This window comes from Urocitellus parryii, chromosome 6 (assembly GCF_045843805.1).
Source record: "Urocitellus parryii isolate mUroPar1 chromosome 6, mUroPar1.hap1, whole genome shotgun sequence".
Taxonomy (NCBI): domain Eukaryota; kingdom Metazoa; phylum Chordata; class Mammalia; order Rodentia; family Sciuridae; genus Urocitellus; species Urocitellus parryii.
In genome coordinates, this window is record NC_135536.1 from 17,115,724 (window position 1) to 17,128,468 (window position 12,745).

The 12,745-nt window shown below is 40.8% G+C and overlaps 1 pseudogene; it reads right to left on the reverse strand.

The window, feature by feature from the left end:
- Positions 1 to 736: 736 nt before the first annotated feature.
- The window catches only part of LOC144255410 (regulator of microtubule dynamics protein 1-like), a 79,652-nt pseudogene continuing 67,643 nt past the window's right edge, over positions 737 to 12,745 (reverse strand).

Below are 12,745 nucleotides of genomic sequence, written 5' to 3' on the forward strand. Positions count from 1 at the left end.
TGCAAGACAGTACTCAGGCCACATCTAACGTCGTCCACACCTTCGTCTGGCAAACTCATCAGATGTCAGAGACACATTTCTCTAGAAACTGTCACTCAGTAGAGAGTCTCCTTGGGGAAGATGGCATTTCACAGAGAGCCAGAAAGATCCCGTAGACAGCTGGCTCATGTGGCTGAGAGCATGGTGACCTTGTAGCTGCAGGTAGGGAAGGGACCTTTATCTCTTTCTTCAGATGTTCCAATCTTTGCACACTGAGAACCCCCTTTTGTGGCTAAAAATAAACTGGATCTGGAAGTTCTGCTGCCTTGCAGTGGCTCCAACATACATGAAGGGGGATGTTGCTTCACGAGGGAGGGGCGTGAGAAGTGGCGGGTTCCAAGAGAGAATCAGAACGCCTGGCTGCTTGGGAATTTCAATCCAGATGCCTCTCCCTGCTTCTACCATATCGCACGTGGCATGCATCACTGAGAATGTGTTTTTGTGTAAAAATAAAGAAAGAAAGGGAGGGAGCTCTCACCCTGATAAGGACAAATGGCCTCTGCTGTCAGTCTGTTCGCCCTGGTCCTTTTCTGGTGCTTAGAAGCACAAGGGGGAGCCGGCAGTGTCCTCCCTCAGGAGTCCTGGGTGCATTTGTTCTTTTGAATCCAGGAGCTTAGAAACCTGCCCCTGGAGAGGCCAGCTGGGTGGCTTTCAAGGACCTTGCAGCTTTGTGCTTTCACGTGGGTGGCCTGTGCGCTTACACTTTCAAGCTGCGCTCTTGGTCGTTTTCCTTGCTGTGGTAACAAGGGGCCATCAGAAACTGGTTTAGCTTCAGCCTGTCTTTGCCATGAGTGGAAACCACACTCAGCTTCCTGTTCCATGAAAGTATGGATGTCACAAAGGGACAAAATCAACCAGAAGTCAAAAGGATTTATGTGGAGAATTCATCTGTAGTGAGCATGGGTGTTCTGTTTGGACATCTTACCACCATGAACTGCATGGTCCACATTTTCCAGGAGGGACAGGAGAGTCTAGCAACAAGGGCATGGGCCTTCCCACTTCCTGATGACTTTGGCCAAATAGCTCATCACTGTTTCTTTATCAGTGAAACAGGGACAATAATAATATCACTCCCTGGGTTGTTGTGAGGATTGAATGAGATACATATATAAAGTACTCAGAAGAGTTCTTGATACAGAAGGTAATTAACAAATGTGTGCTAATGCCAGTCTTTCTTTCAACTTCTGTTATATACGGTCATTTCATCAATTATTATTTTTTTTAATTGGTACATCTATCTCAATAACACAGAATGATGGGTTTCATTATGTCATATTCACCTATATTTAAAAATAAAATTTTATCAGTTTCACTCATCAACTAATTTATTCTCAAACAACAAGTCCATAAGGGACTATGTTCCTCCACTTCTCTGCTGGGATATCAGATGGGCGCTTCAAATTTATATTGCTCAAAACCTAACTCTTGACCTTTCCTCTATTCTTACCCATATTAGAAAATGACATCTTCATTTTTTTCCTCATTTTTTTCTCTTGTATTCTATTTGCATTTCTTCTTTCACCCCCACTACCTCTTCAACCCATCAACAAAATCCAACAGCAAAAATTTGCTGTTTTACCTTCAAAATATATCCAGGGCGAGCCACCCCTCAACACCTTCACCTCTAGCCCCTGGTCCTGGATTGTCAGAATGGTTTCCTAATTATTCTCCCAGCTTCTAACTTGTGGCATCCTCTCCCAAGTCCATTGTCAACAAAGCCTCTGATGATTTCTACTCTTAAGCTATATAGCTCTTACTATAAGCTAAGAATTCTGTTTGTGTGCAGCCCTGCTCCCCTTGCCCGAAGCACACACCTGAGTTTGTCTTTGGTATCATGATCGTCTAGCTCCTTCTCAAGCACGCCAAAGACACAGATACAAATGCCCTTGGCTGCAATGCACTTTCCGTTGCTGACCTTGGGCTGCTTCCTCACCCTTAAGAAGTCTTTGCTCTGATATCTCCTTCCCCAGGAGACCCCTGTGGCTGCCTTATTTTATACCATATCCCCGCCCTGCTTTTCATTTTCTCCTTTGCTTTACTTCTCCGAATAGCACTCACCACCATCCAGGAGACTTTATCTGTTTATTTCTGTCTCCCAAGCTAGAGGATAAGCTTAAGCATTTCCTTGCTGGGGTTGGGAGTAGAAGGAAGAATTTCTGTCTGCTTTGTTGGTTGCTGTACTTCGGCACCTGGAACAGTGGCTAGTAAGCAGGAGGTGCATCTCCAAGATTCACCGAATAGGTCGCTTCATTCATTCACATTGAGAGCCGAGGAAATTAGGTCTCAAGGAGCTAATGTATCGTAGGGCCTTGGTGGCCACGCGTGGACGTTAAAGGCATGATGTTATACATGGACAAGTAGACGGCTGGTTTGCAATCCCACCTACATCCTGGGTCTTTTTTTTAAATCATTTCATTGTGAAACCATATAATCTTATTCACACTGCTTCTATAGCGAAGGACAAGTGTTATGGATGGACCTGTGCCTTCCAAAATTCACATGTTGAAGTCCTGCCTTCAAATATGACTATGTTGAGAGATGAGGCCTTTATAGAGGTAACAAAGGTTAAGTGAGGTCATCAGGGTCTAGTCCAGTGGAACTGGTGTTCTTATATGAGAAGTGGGGACACTCCAGGCCCAGGAACGCTCAGAGGAAGCAACATGTCACAGAGAAGGAGACCCTCGGCCATCCATAGAGCAACCAAGCTCTTGACATCTCAGTCTTGGACTTCCAGGCCCCAGTACTGTGGAAAACAAACTCCTGTTGTATCTTGTTATGGAGGCCCCCGAGCACACTAAGACAGGAGGTAACAAATTTGAGAGCCTACTATGTGCTTAAAAGAAAAGGGAGGAATCCCTCAGAAAACTTGGAATAGAGCCACTATTTGACCCAGGTATTCCACTCCTCGGTTTATATCCAAAAGACTTGAAATCATCGTACTACAGTAATGCAGCCATGTCAAGGTTTATAGCAGCTCAATTCACAAGAGGTAAACTATGAAACCAATCTAATGTCCTTTAATAGATGAATGGATTTAAAATATGTGGTATATATATTCAATGGAATATTACTCAGCTTTAAAGAAGAATGAAATTATGGCATCTGCAAGTAAATGGATGGAGTAGGAGAATATCATGTTACGAATCTTGTTGTGAAGAAACCTTCTTGTGAAGAAGTGAACAAAAAAGAGAGAGAAGCACAGAGTGCAGAGAAAAGAAGACAAAGTGGCAGCTCCTCTACGTGGCTGCATTTATTGTACCCCCAAATTACATAGCTCTCGTTATCAGGACTACATTTTAACTTAGTACTTCTTTAACCCTGAGTGCTAGCTAACCAAGATAAGGTACAGGTTAATACAAACACAATGCCCCTCCTCCCCAAGGACATCACCATAGAAACTAGATAGTGCACCTGCATAGTTATCTTAATAGCTTCAGGGAGAAGCTGTGGGGCATTCCAATCATGGGAATCAGGTGCCAGTTACCCCCACAGGAGTTTGCTCTCTGGGGAATACTTCCCTGTCCAGAATACCTACAATATCATGCTAAGCGGAAAAAGCCAATCTGAAAACACTAAAGGCCCAACGTTTTCTCTATTATGCAGATGCTTATTCACAATAGGGGAAGGGGCACTAGAGAAGAATAGTGTTACCTTAGATTAAGTAGAGGAGAGTGAAGGGGGTGGGGAGGAGAGAATATGGGGATAGGAAGGGTAGTAGAATGACACAGACATTATTACTTTACGTATATATATGACTGAAAGGAGAGTGACTCACCCGAGACGGAAATTCAACCAAGAGATTTTATTGGGGGTGTGTGGGGGGGCTTGCCTGAAGGGTAAGAAAAGGAGAGGAAGAGAACAGCAGCATGAACCTGCAAGCTTCACTTAAGAAGAGTTGCTTTGGTGACATGGCGGGTGCTGATTGGCAGGGTGACTCTGGCATGGGCAAGCAGACACTGTGTCCCATGGGGATTAGTCGAGAAAACTTTTGACTTTGGTGCCCTTCGGAGACTGAGACCCAGAGGAGGGGGAGGCGTAGGGGATTATGTGATGTTCTTCTTGAGAGACAGAAACTCATCTTCAGCGGGAGAAACCCAATGTGGGAAATAAAACCAAAAGGCAAGGTCTCCCATCAGCAATGACTGCATGACCAATACGATTCTATAACATGTACAATCAGAAAAAATGAGAAATTATACTCCATCTATGTATGATATATCAAAATGCAAAACTCATTTTGTCATGTAAAATTCATTTTGTCTACTGTCCAATTAAAACAAAAAAAAAAAATCTGAGAAGGCAAGGAGAGATGTCTTCACTCTCTCTGGGAGCAAAGGTAGTTATCATAACTGAGTTGCTGTGATCCATGTAGAATGATACCACCCAGCCCCCCCCTCAAAAAATAAATAAAGAAAGAAAAAAAAAGGGAGGACTTGGAGAAATAGGTCCAAAGAGAGCTAAAGGCTAGCAGCTGCCACCCATAAGAAGAGACTGGGCTACCACACAGCAATCGTGTATTTGTGGGATCCACAGACAAGTGCCAAAGGGCTTGCAGGGTGAACTGTAGGAGGCTGCTCACAAGGTGCCCAGTGTCTTCTGTGAGCATGGCCTGGGAAACTCACAACACGTGGTGAAAGTCCAGGCCTCTGGCCATGGGTCCCTGTGTCCTGATTCTGTGATTCATGACTCTCATCCTCTGAAATGCAAGGTGGCAGGCTGTGGGCTCCTTTCCAGGGTACCCATAATGCAGTCAATATGGTATTTGTTGAAAAAGAAAATTTATTGTTTTAACAGCTGTACTTCTACTTTCTTGGATTAAAAAAAAAATTACCTGTACCCACAAATGACTTACAGGGATTGGAAAGAGTAGCTTTAAAATTCCCAACTTAAAAGATCCTCCAGGTTTTACAAAACTGCCCCAAACCACAGCATTTTTCCATTCTAACTTTCTCCTTATTCCTGGAAGGACTGGAGACGCCAACAGCAGTTTTCGGGAGCCAGAGTTTGGCTGGGATTTCAGTCAAAATTGTGCTTGTTCTTGGCAATTCCAGCAAAAACCGGTTTTCTTTGGATAGCAGCTTATCTAGGGAGAGGCAGTACCTGTGAGATTCAAAACTCTTTGCAAATTCTCATTTAATTTTCTTTAAGGTATTTGTCTTCAAAGAAAGATTTGCTTTTGAAAGGCTGCTGATGATATTGCAGAGCTAAGCTCTGTGGGTTATTTGTTTTTTAGATTGTATATAAAGTACTAACATTATTATGACACAATTACCAGTAAGTAATCATCCAATTGCCATAAACATGTCCCTCTCAAAATATTGCAAATTAATATTCATGCTTTCCTTGAATCTACCATTCTGAGCTAATATGTGCCTACATACTTTATCAAAATGCACATTTTTTTTTTCCAGTGAAGGAAAGAATTATTGTTCAGTTCTCCATCTTGAAGTATGTGAAGGCTCTTTGACTGTAGCATTAGTTTCTTTGGAAGAGAATTTTCAAGTTAGGGGACAGCCACCAATAATAAGCTATGTGATAACACATAAAGCATTTCCACTCTCTTGGAGTTGTATCATTCAAAAAGGTATTCTAACCATTCAGTCTTGTCAACTGCATGTCATATGTAATTGTGAATGTACTTCTAGGAGCTGATTGTTTAGTCACCTTTAAGGAAAGATCCTGGAATCTCACTATGAATAAATGAATAAATAAATACAGACTCTTTCTCCCAAATCTCATAAATTTACCCAAAGAAAAGTAGCCCTCAAACAAGCCATAACTTAGAAAGACAAAACTCACAAAAGTGATTGGAGAAATTGGGACTAGCAAAGCAATCCTGGGACATATTATTACATTTTAAAATTGTGAGTGTAAAAAGATTAATTTTATTGTATTTATAAATTATGATGATAATACTTATTTCTGCTAATCCAACAGATGACATCAATGACAATAAAAATATTTTATACGGAACTGAAACTTGGTTCACTCACATTGAAGTAATTTGAAAGTCCTTGGTAGACTTTTGTGCATATATATTTGTACACAGTGGTAGGCAACTGGCTCTCCTAAAACATGCTGACTGAAGCCCTAATTTATGGTTTATCTCAACTTCAGTGGGGTAAATACTCTTACTATGGGCAGTTTCAAGCTACCAAGGTGCTCATCACCAAATGCAGAGCTGGGATGTCGTACATACTGGCTTTTAGGAGTTGGTCCTACGTGTATTCAGTACACCATGCCAGTGACTGTACAACAAAATACTAAGGTTCAGAGAGGAGAGTCATGAGTCATAGGACTTTGACTCTCATAGATCTGGAATAAAGAGCAACGTACATTGTTACAATATCATACTGAAAGACAATGGCTAAAGAAGAGAGTTGGAGTTCCAGTTCCAACTCTGTTGCACATGGAACCTTAGAGTGCCAACTTGTTCTCTTTGGAGGCAGCAAATCTTTGTGGGAAGAATATGAGATTTTCAGTCAGACAGGCCTGGGCTTTGGTTTGGCTTCTGCTATGAATAGCATGACCTATGGGTACATATCTTCATTAAGTGACCTACAGGTGCTTCCACTGCTTATTCTTGGATGGTATCTGGCAGCATGTCAAATCAATGTTGTAAGGAAGGCACAATTGCAGGGTGGAGTTAGAGAGAAGCATAAGTGAAAGGTTGTCAGCACATTGAACAGTGGCCCACTTATTCCAGATGCTGAACATCCAGAATTGTTCCAGGGGAGATTTTGCATGATTGAGTTTATTCACACTCACATGTACACATGCTTTCATGATCACATTCTTTAGTACATGTTGCCCTTAGTATCACTCAACTACAATGAATCTTGTAACGGGAGTGATGGACTTGAACTTGAACTTTGGGGTCAGATTTGAGTTTGGGCTCTACTTGAGTTTGGGTCATCTTGAGTAAATCACTGACTTTCTGTGAGATTCAGTTTCCTTATCTACCACCTACCTTGTGGATAGTCAAAGGGTGTTGGTGAGTTCCTATCTATTCTCTATCATCTCTCTATCTACCTATCTACCTGTCATCTATTTATCTACCTATCAATCATCTATCAATCTATCATCTATTATCTATCTACCTACCTGCCAATCAATCATGTATTTATTATCTATCAATCTATCACCTCTCTCAACGCAGCCTCTGGAATTCAGTTTGTGCCCAATAAACTTGAGCTTCTCTTATTTTCTTGATGAGATGTGGGCCCTCCCTCTTTATTGCCTGAGGTTTGTCTTCATTTTTTTCCTCTTTCAAGTCCTCAATAAATTCGCCCTTGTGTATTCCATAACCATCAGACTGTTAAATTCTGTTAAATACTGTGCTGTATTTCCTTATGGATTGGGCATGTGTGTCTCTGCCTGAGTGTTTGTGCTCCCATGATTTCTTGTCTCAATCAGACTTCAGAGATTATATTTTATTCATTTTAGAAATGTCTTAAAATGATTCAGAAATAAATGTATCAGTTCTTATACCAAGAAATAAAACGATATTTGATTGATGTTACACTCCATAGTGGGTCAGTCAGTAAGGTGTTAACATTTCAACTCTTGGATGTATTCAAATAACAAACCATAAATTCTACATAATCTTAGTACTAGATCAAATATGCAACTCTTTTATTTATTTTTAAAATTGACACATAAAATTGTATCTATTTATATACAATGCACATATTTATATATTATATGATGCTTCAATACATGAACACACTGTATAATGTTTTAATCAGGTTAAGTGTATCTATTTATTCAAACATTCATCATTTTTTAAATCATGAAAACATACAAAATCCTTTTCTTCTAGATTTGTTGAAATATGCAATACATTATTGTTGTCTATTGCTACCCCACTGTACTGCACATCAGAACTTATTTCCCTTATATAATGATAACTTGGTACCTATGGACCCATACCTTCCTTCCCAATGGTCTCCTCAAGACTCTGATAGCCACTGTTCTATTTCTTGGGATGATACCATATCAAAACAAAGAATACTCTTTGCTCATTTGGTTCTTCATTTGACATCTCTATGCCAGCTGCCCTTTGATTATAACGTAAGTTTTATATATGAAAGGACATAAGCATGATTGGTAAGGCCATCGCACACCCTGATGCCCATTTTTTAATATTTATTTTTTAGTTATAGGTGGACATAATGTCTTTATTTTACTTTATGTGGTGCTGAGGGTTGAACTCAGTGCCTCACGCATGCTAGGCGAGCGCTATGTCTCCGAGCCACAACCCCAGCCCCTAATGTCCATTTTTACTTCATATGTGTACTTTCTGTGTTTGGAAATTAAGTATGGCCATTGAGGAAACCATAATGTAGATTTGTAGTAAGATAGTGCTATAATCAGTGGATGAATTTAGATTTCATAACTATTTGCTAATGCAAGTCAACACAGTCATCAGGAGCTATGGAAAAAGAAGTCACCTTTTTTTCCTTCAACTTGACATTTTCTTGATCAGACCTGACATCACAGAATCTCAGATGCAATATATTTTAGGAAGAATTTGGCCCCTTCAGCTAGAATGGCAAAAGGAGGGAGCCCTCATCTGAAATATCTGCCTATGATTATTCGAGGTACAGAGCTTTCTGTATGCATACCAAATGATATTATTAAGGCTAACCTTCTCACCCAGCACTTAATAGGTAATCAATTTTCACTCCCAACAGTGGAAGGTCAAAATCAAGAAGGCAATGATAAGGCGGCTCCCTTACATTTGTGAAGGGTTGTCAAGTGTGCAAAATGATCTTACATGTATTATTTCATCTAGTTTTCATAGCAACATGAATTCAGCATGAATGAGCATGCATGCCATGCATCCATGTGGAGTTATTGAACATATATCATAGATGCACATTCTATAGGCCAGCCTATGTGATAAGCACAGGGACAGAGTGTTAAGGAAGGCAGAGAAGCTTCCATTGTCTTATTTAAGTGTGGAGGAAATGGACACACTGTAGTAGGGGTCAGCCAGGGTCATAGGAGGACAATCAGTGTGTGAAATCTAGCAAAGTGGTGTGAGCCTCTGTCCATACCCACAGGTGCATGGTAAGTGGAGCTGATTTTATTTTCTTCTACTCAACTTCGATACAAAGCTCCCGTCTTCGTTTGGGGAAGTACTATAGCAGGGTTTCGGCTCTAGCTTTCCTCCTGTTTCATTTTGAAGTTCCAGAGACCTTAGGTAGCTCCATATCCTTGTGGAGAACCCTCTACCTCTGTTCATTTGTCGTCTTCCTGCAGAGGTTTCCTTGTGGTGATGTCCCCAGTGCACTACAGCCTTCCTCCTCTGGTAATCCCTCCACCTTCTTCCCTTTGTCCGCACCATGCTTCTCAGAATCCTGTTCTCAGGGAAAGCTTTATCCTCTCATATGTCTCCAACATACTTTTCCTAAGCTCCCATAATTTCTTCACTCTCGGGCTTGAGGTTGTACACAAGGATGTCCTTAATATGATTGATCTCATTCTTCTGCTGAGGCCAAGAATATAGAGCCAAACACTTTGTTGGGAAAAAAGGAAAGAGGCAAATGGATGGAGGAGCAGGTATAGGTTATTATAACAGAGTAGTCTAATGACACATCATGGAAAAACCAAGTTAGGCAAGTGCTTGGTGGAAATAGACCAACCTGTGATGAGCTTCTCTGCCTATGATGAGAGCAAGAACTACAGAGGACCCGAAATGGCCCCAAGAAGCCACTGGGTGTCTCCATGCAGTGGCAAGGAAGAGCATCTGAAATTCCAAGTTCAGCTCTACAAGACAACTTAAGGCTAGGGGAAATGTTAGCATTAGGGAAAGAATTCAAAGTGATTAATGAGATGAAGTCCTGCCTTATGGTTTGAAATTAAAATAATAAATGTGCATAGGTTTTCCAACCAATTATTAAATGGGAAAGATGAGAAGTGCCAGCGATTGAGGCCGAAGGGTAAAATGAAATAAGTAAAGGGAAACTTTATATGGAAAAAATCTGGAAACCTTTCTCACAATTGGAAACTTTCAGCTTCTGGAATGATTTCCTTCTAGAGGGAAGGAGGTCAGTTGTGCAAAAGTTTTATCAAGAGAAATACTTAACATGATATGATGTGCACATTCCAGGTTTCACCAGCTGTTTTAGAAATGTTTGGGGACACATTAATACTAATGTACTGATTGTAATGGCTTTTAATCTTCAACTGTTAGACGGTAAGGTGTCAGACTCTCTCTTACCTTCCCTCAGTTATTTTTGTAATCATTCGCAAGACAATTTCTGTGTACATTCCCAAAGGGTGAACTATGCACATGCTTTGAGTTTTTTTTCTCCCAGTCTCTACTGAATCCACTGCACTCAAGAGTTTCCCCCCAATTGCTGAGGACCACTACCACCCACCTTCACGTGGTTTCATTAAGGGGTTCATTCTCAGAGTGGGTATTAAAGGTTGAGTAGCCCAAATCTGAATATTCAAAATCCCAAGTGCTCCAAAATCTGATGTGTTTTGAGCATTGACATCACACCACAAGTGGAAAATTCCACATGTTGACCTCATGTAATGAATTGCAGTCAATGCACAGGCACCCTAAAAATACTACATAAATTACCTTCAGGTTGTCCATATAAGATGCGTATGGAAGATGAATGAATTTCACACTTAGATTTGTGTCCCATCCCCAAGATATCTCATTAGGTTTATGCAGATATTCTAATATCTGAAAGCATTTTAGATACGAAGCATTTCTGGTCCTAAGCATTTGAATAAGGACTACTCAACCTGTACTTGGCATATGAGCAGAACTTGTTAGTTCTCATCTTCCCTTCTTTTGAAACGTCTTCGTGGGGCCTCTAAGACATGACAACTTCTTAGTTTTCTTCCCACTTCACTGGTTGCTCCTTCTGTCTCTTTTGCTGGTTTCTCTTTGTCTCCCTGAATTCCTACTAAGATGGGGCATTATTTCTTGGACCACAGACATCTTAATCCGCTTGTACTCACTCCCAGGATGATAGTTCAACAATCTCCCGGCTTCCCATTTATAGCTTCAGCTGAAACTGTCCCTTGAATACTCCTGACTCAAATATCTGTCTTCTTTGTGTCTCTGCTCCGTCATATCACAGTCATCTGAAACTCTAAGTGTTCAAAGTGAACTTCTGAGCTCTATGTGCTCTCCACTGCTCGCTCTGTGTGCCTGAGTGCACGCTTACTTTCTCTCTCTCTCTCACACACCACACACCTGTTCCTCTTGCGATTTGTCCTAATTAGAAGTGAAACAATGATCATTACTCTCATGAAAACATGCAAAAGAACAAAATTCAATACTAGAGCAGATATACAAAAGAGAAAGGGAAGATAGTCAATCTTATCAATACAGAAAACCACCAAATCACACAGATGAATGGCCATAGAGGGAAAAAAAAGAACAAAGGATTCACAAAACAACCAGAAAAAAAATAGAATGTAAAAAATCTGCCTTTACTTATCAATAATGACCTTGATAATAATAACTGTAAGCAGTTAAATTCTCTAATTAAAAGATAGAGACTGGCAAAATGGATATAAGTAAAAAATAAGACCCAAAGGTATACTGCCTATAAGAAACTCACTTCACCAGGAAAGACATGTAAAGATTGAAAACGAAAGGATGGAAACTGATTTCCCATAACCAAAGGAAACCAAAAGTGAGCAGGAGTAGCTACGTTTATACCAGATAGAGGAGACTTTGATACAAAAACTGTTTAGAAGAGACAAAGAAGATCACCGTATAATGATATAGGGACAAATTCAACAAAAGGAAATAAAAACTGTAAATATATATGCACCTAATGCTGGAACACTCAATTATATAATCCAAACAGAGGTTTATTCGAGCCTTGCTGTCCCAAATCCAGTGTACTTAAAATCCATTCACTTCCTGTTACTGCTCATGGTCCTCCTTTGCTTTATTTTTCTGCATATACTTATCATCATAGGACATACGATGTGATTATTAGTTGTTAGAATAGAAGCTCTGTGACAATAAGTTGCATGTGTTACGTGGGTGTCCTTGGTTCATTGCCTGGCACATAGTAGGCTTTCAATGACTATTTGCTAAAGAAATGGAAGGACGAACGTGTCTGGGAACAATCTCTGTGTTCCTCTGCTCCTGACCCCTTATCAACTTGGCGCTCCTGATAACCCATCACAAAGGCCTTTGGTTAGTGGCCACACTGGGCTGTTGAGATCCCATGTCTGCCGGATGATCTGTGGTGGAATGGGCTGAATTATGGGATAGCAGGGGACAAGTCCTCTGAGAACCATCTAGCCACTCACCCCATGGATTATTCTGACTTCCTCAGAGGATTTTGTGAGGGGCTTCTCCAATGGAAACCTCAAACTTCCTCCTCTTTTCAGTGGATTCAAAAATAGCCCAGAGCCAGGCCCGAAGGATGGGATACAAATATCACCTTATCTCTTTCACTATTTGGGGTGCCTGAGCCAAAAAATGCCCTTTCTCCATCAGTGTGAATCAAGTGAAGCTTCTATGCTTATTGAGTCAACTTACAAACTACCTGGAGAAGTCAACCCAACCCAATATTACAGGGTCTGTATTTGCAATCTGTTAAATCTCTCATAGCATTTTGTAGCTGGACCAGCCAGACGAGATGGGAAGGTGCAGACTGGGATGGGGTCTCTGAGGCAGAGGATGAGTGAGGGATTTGTTTCTGTTACTTTCAAG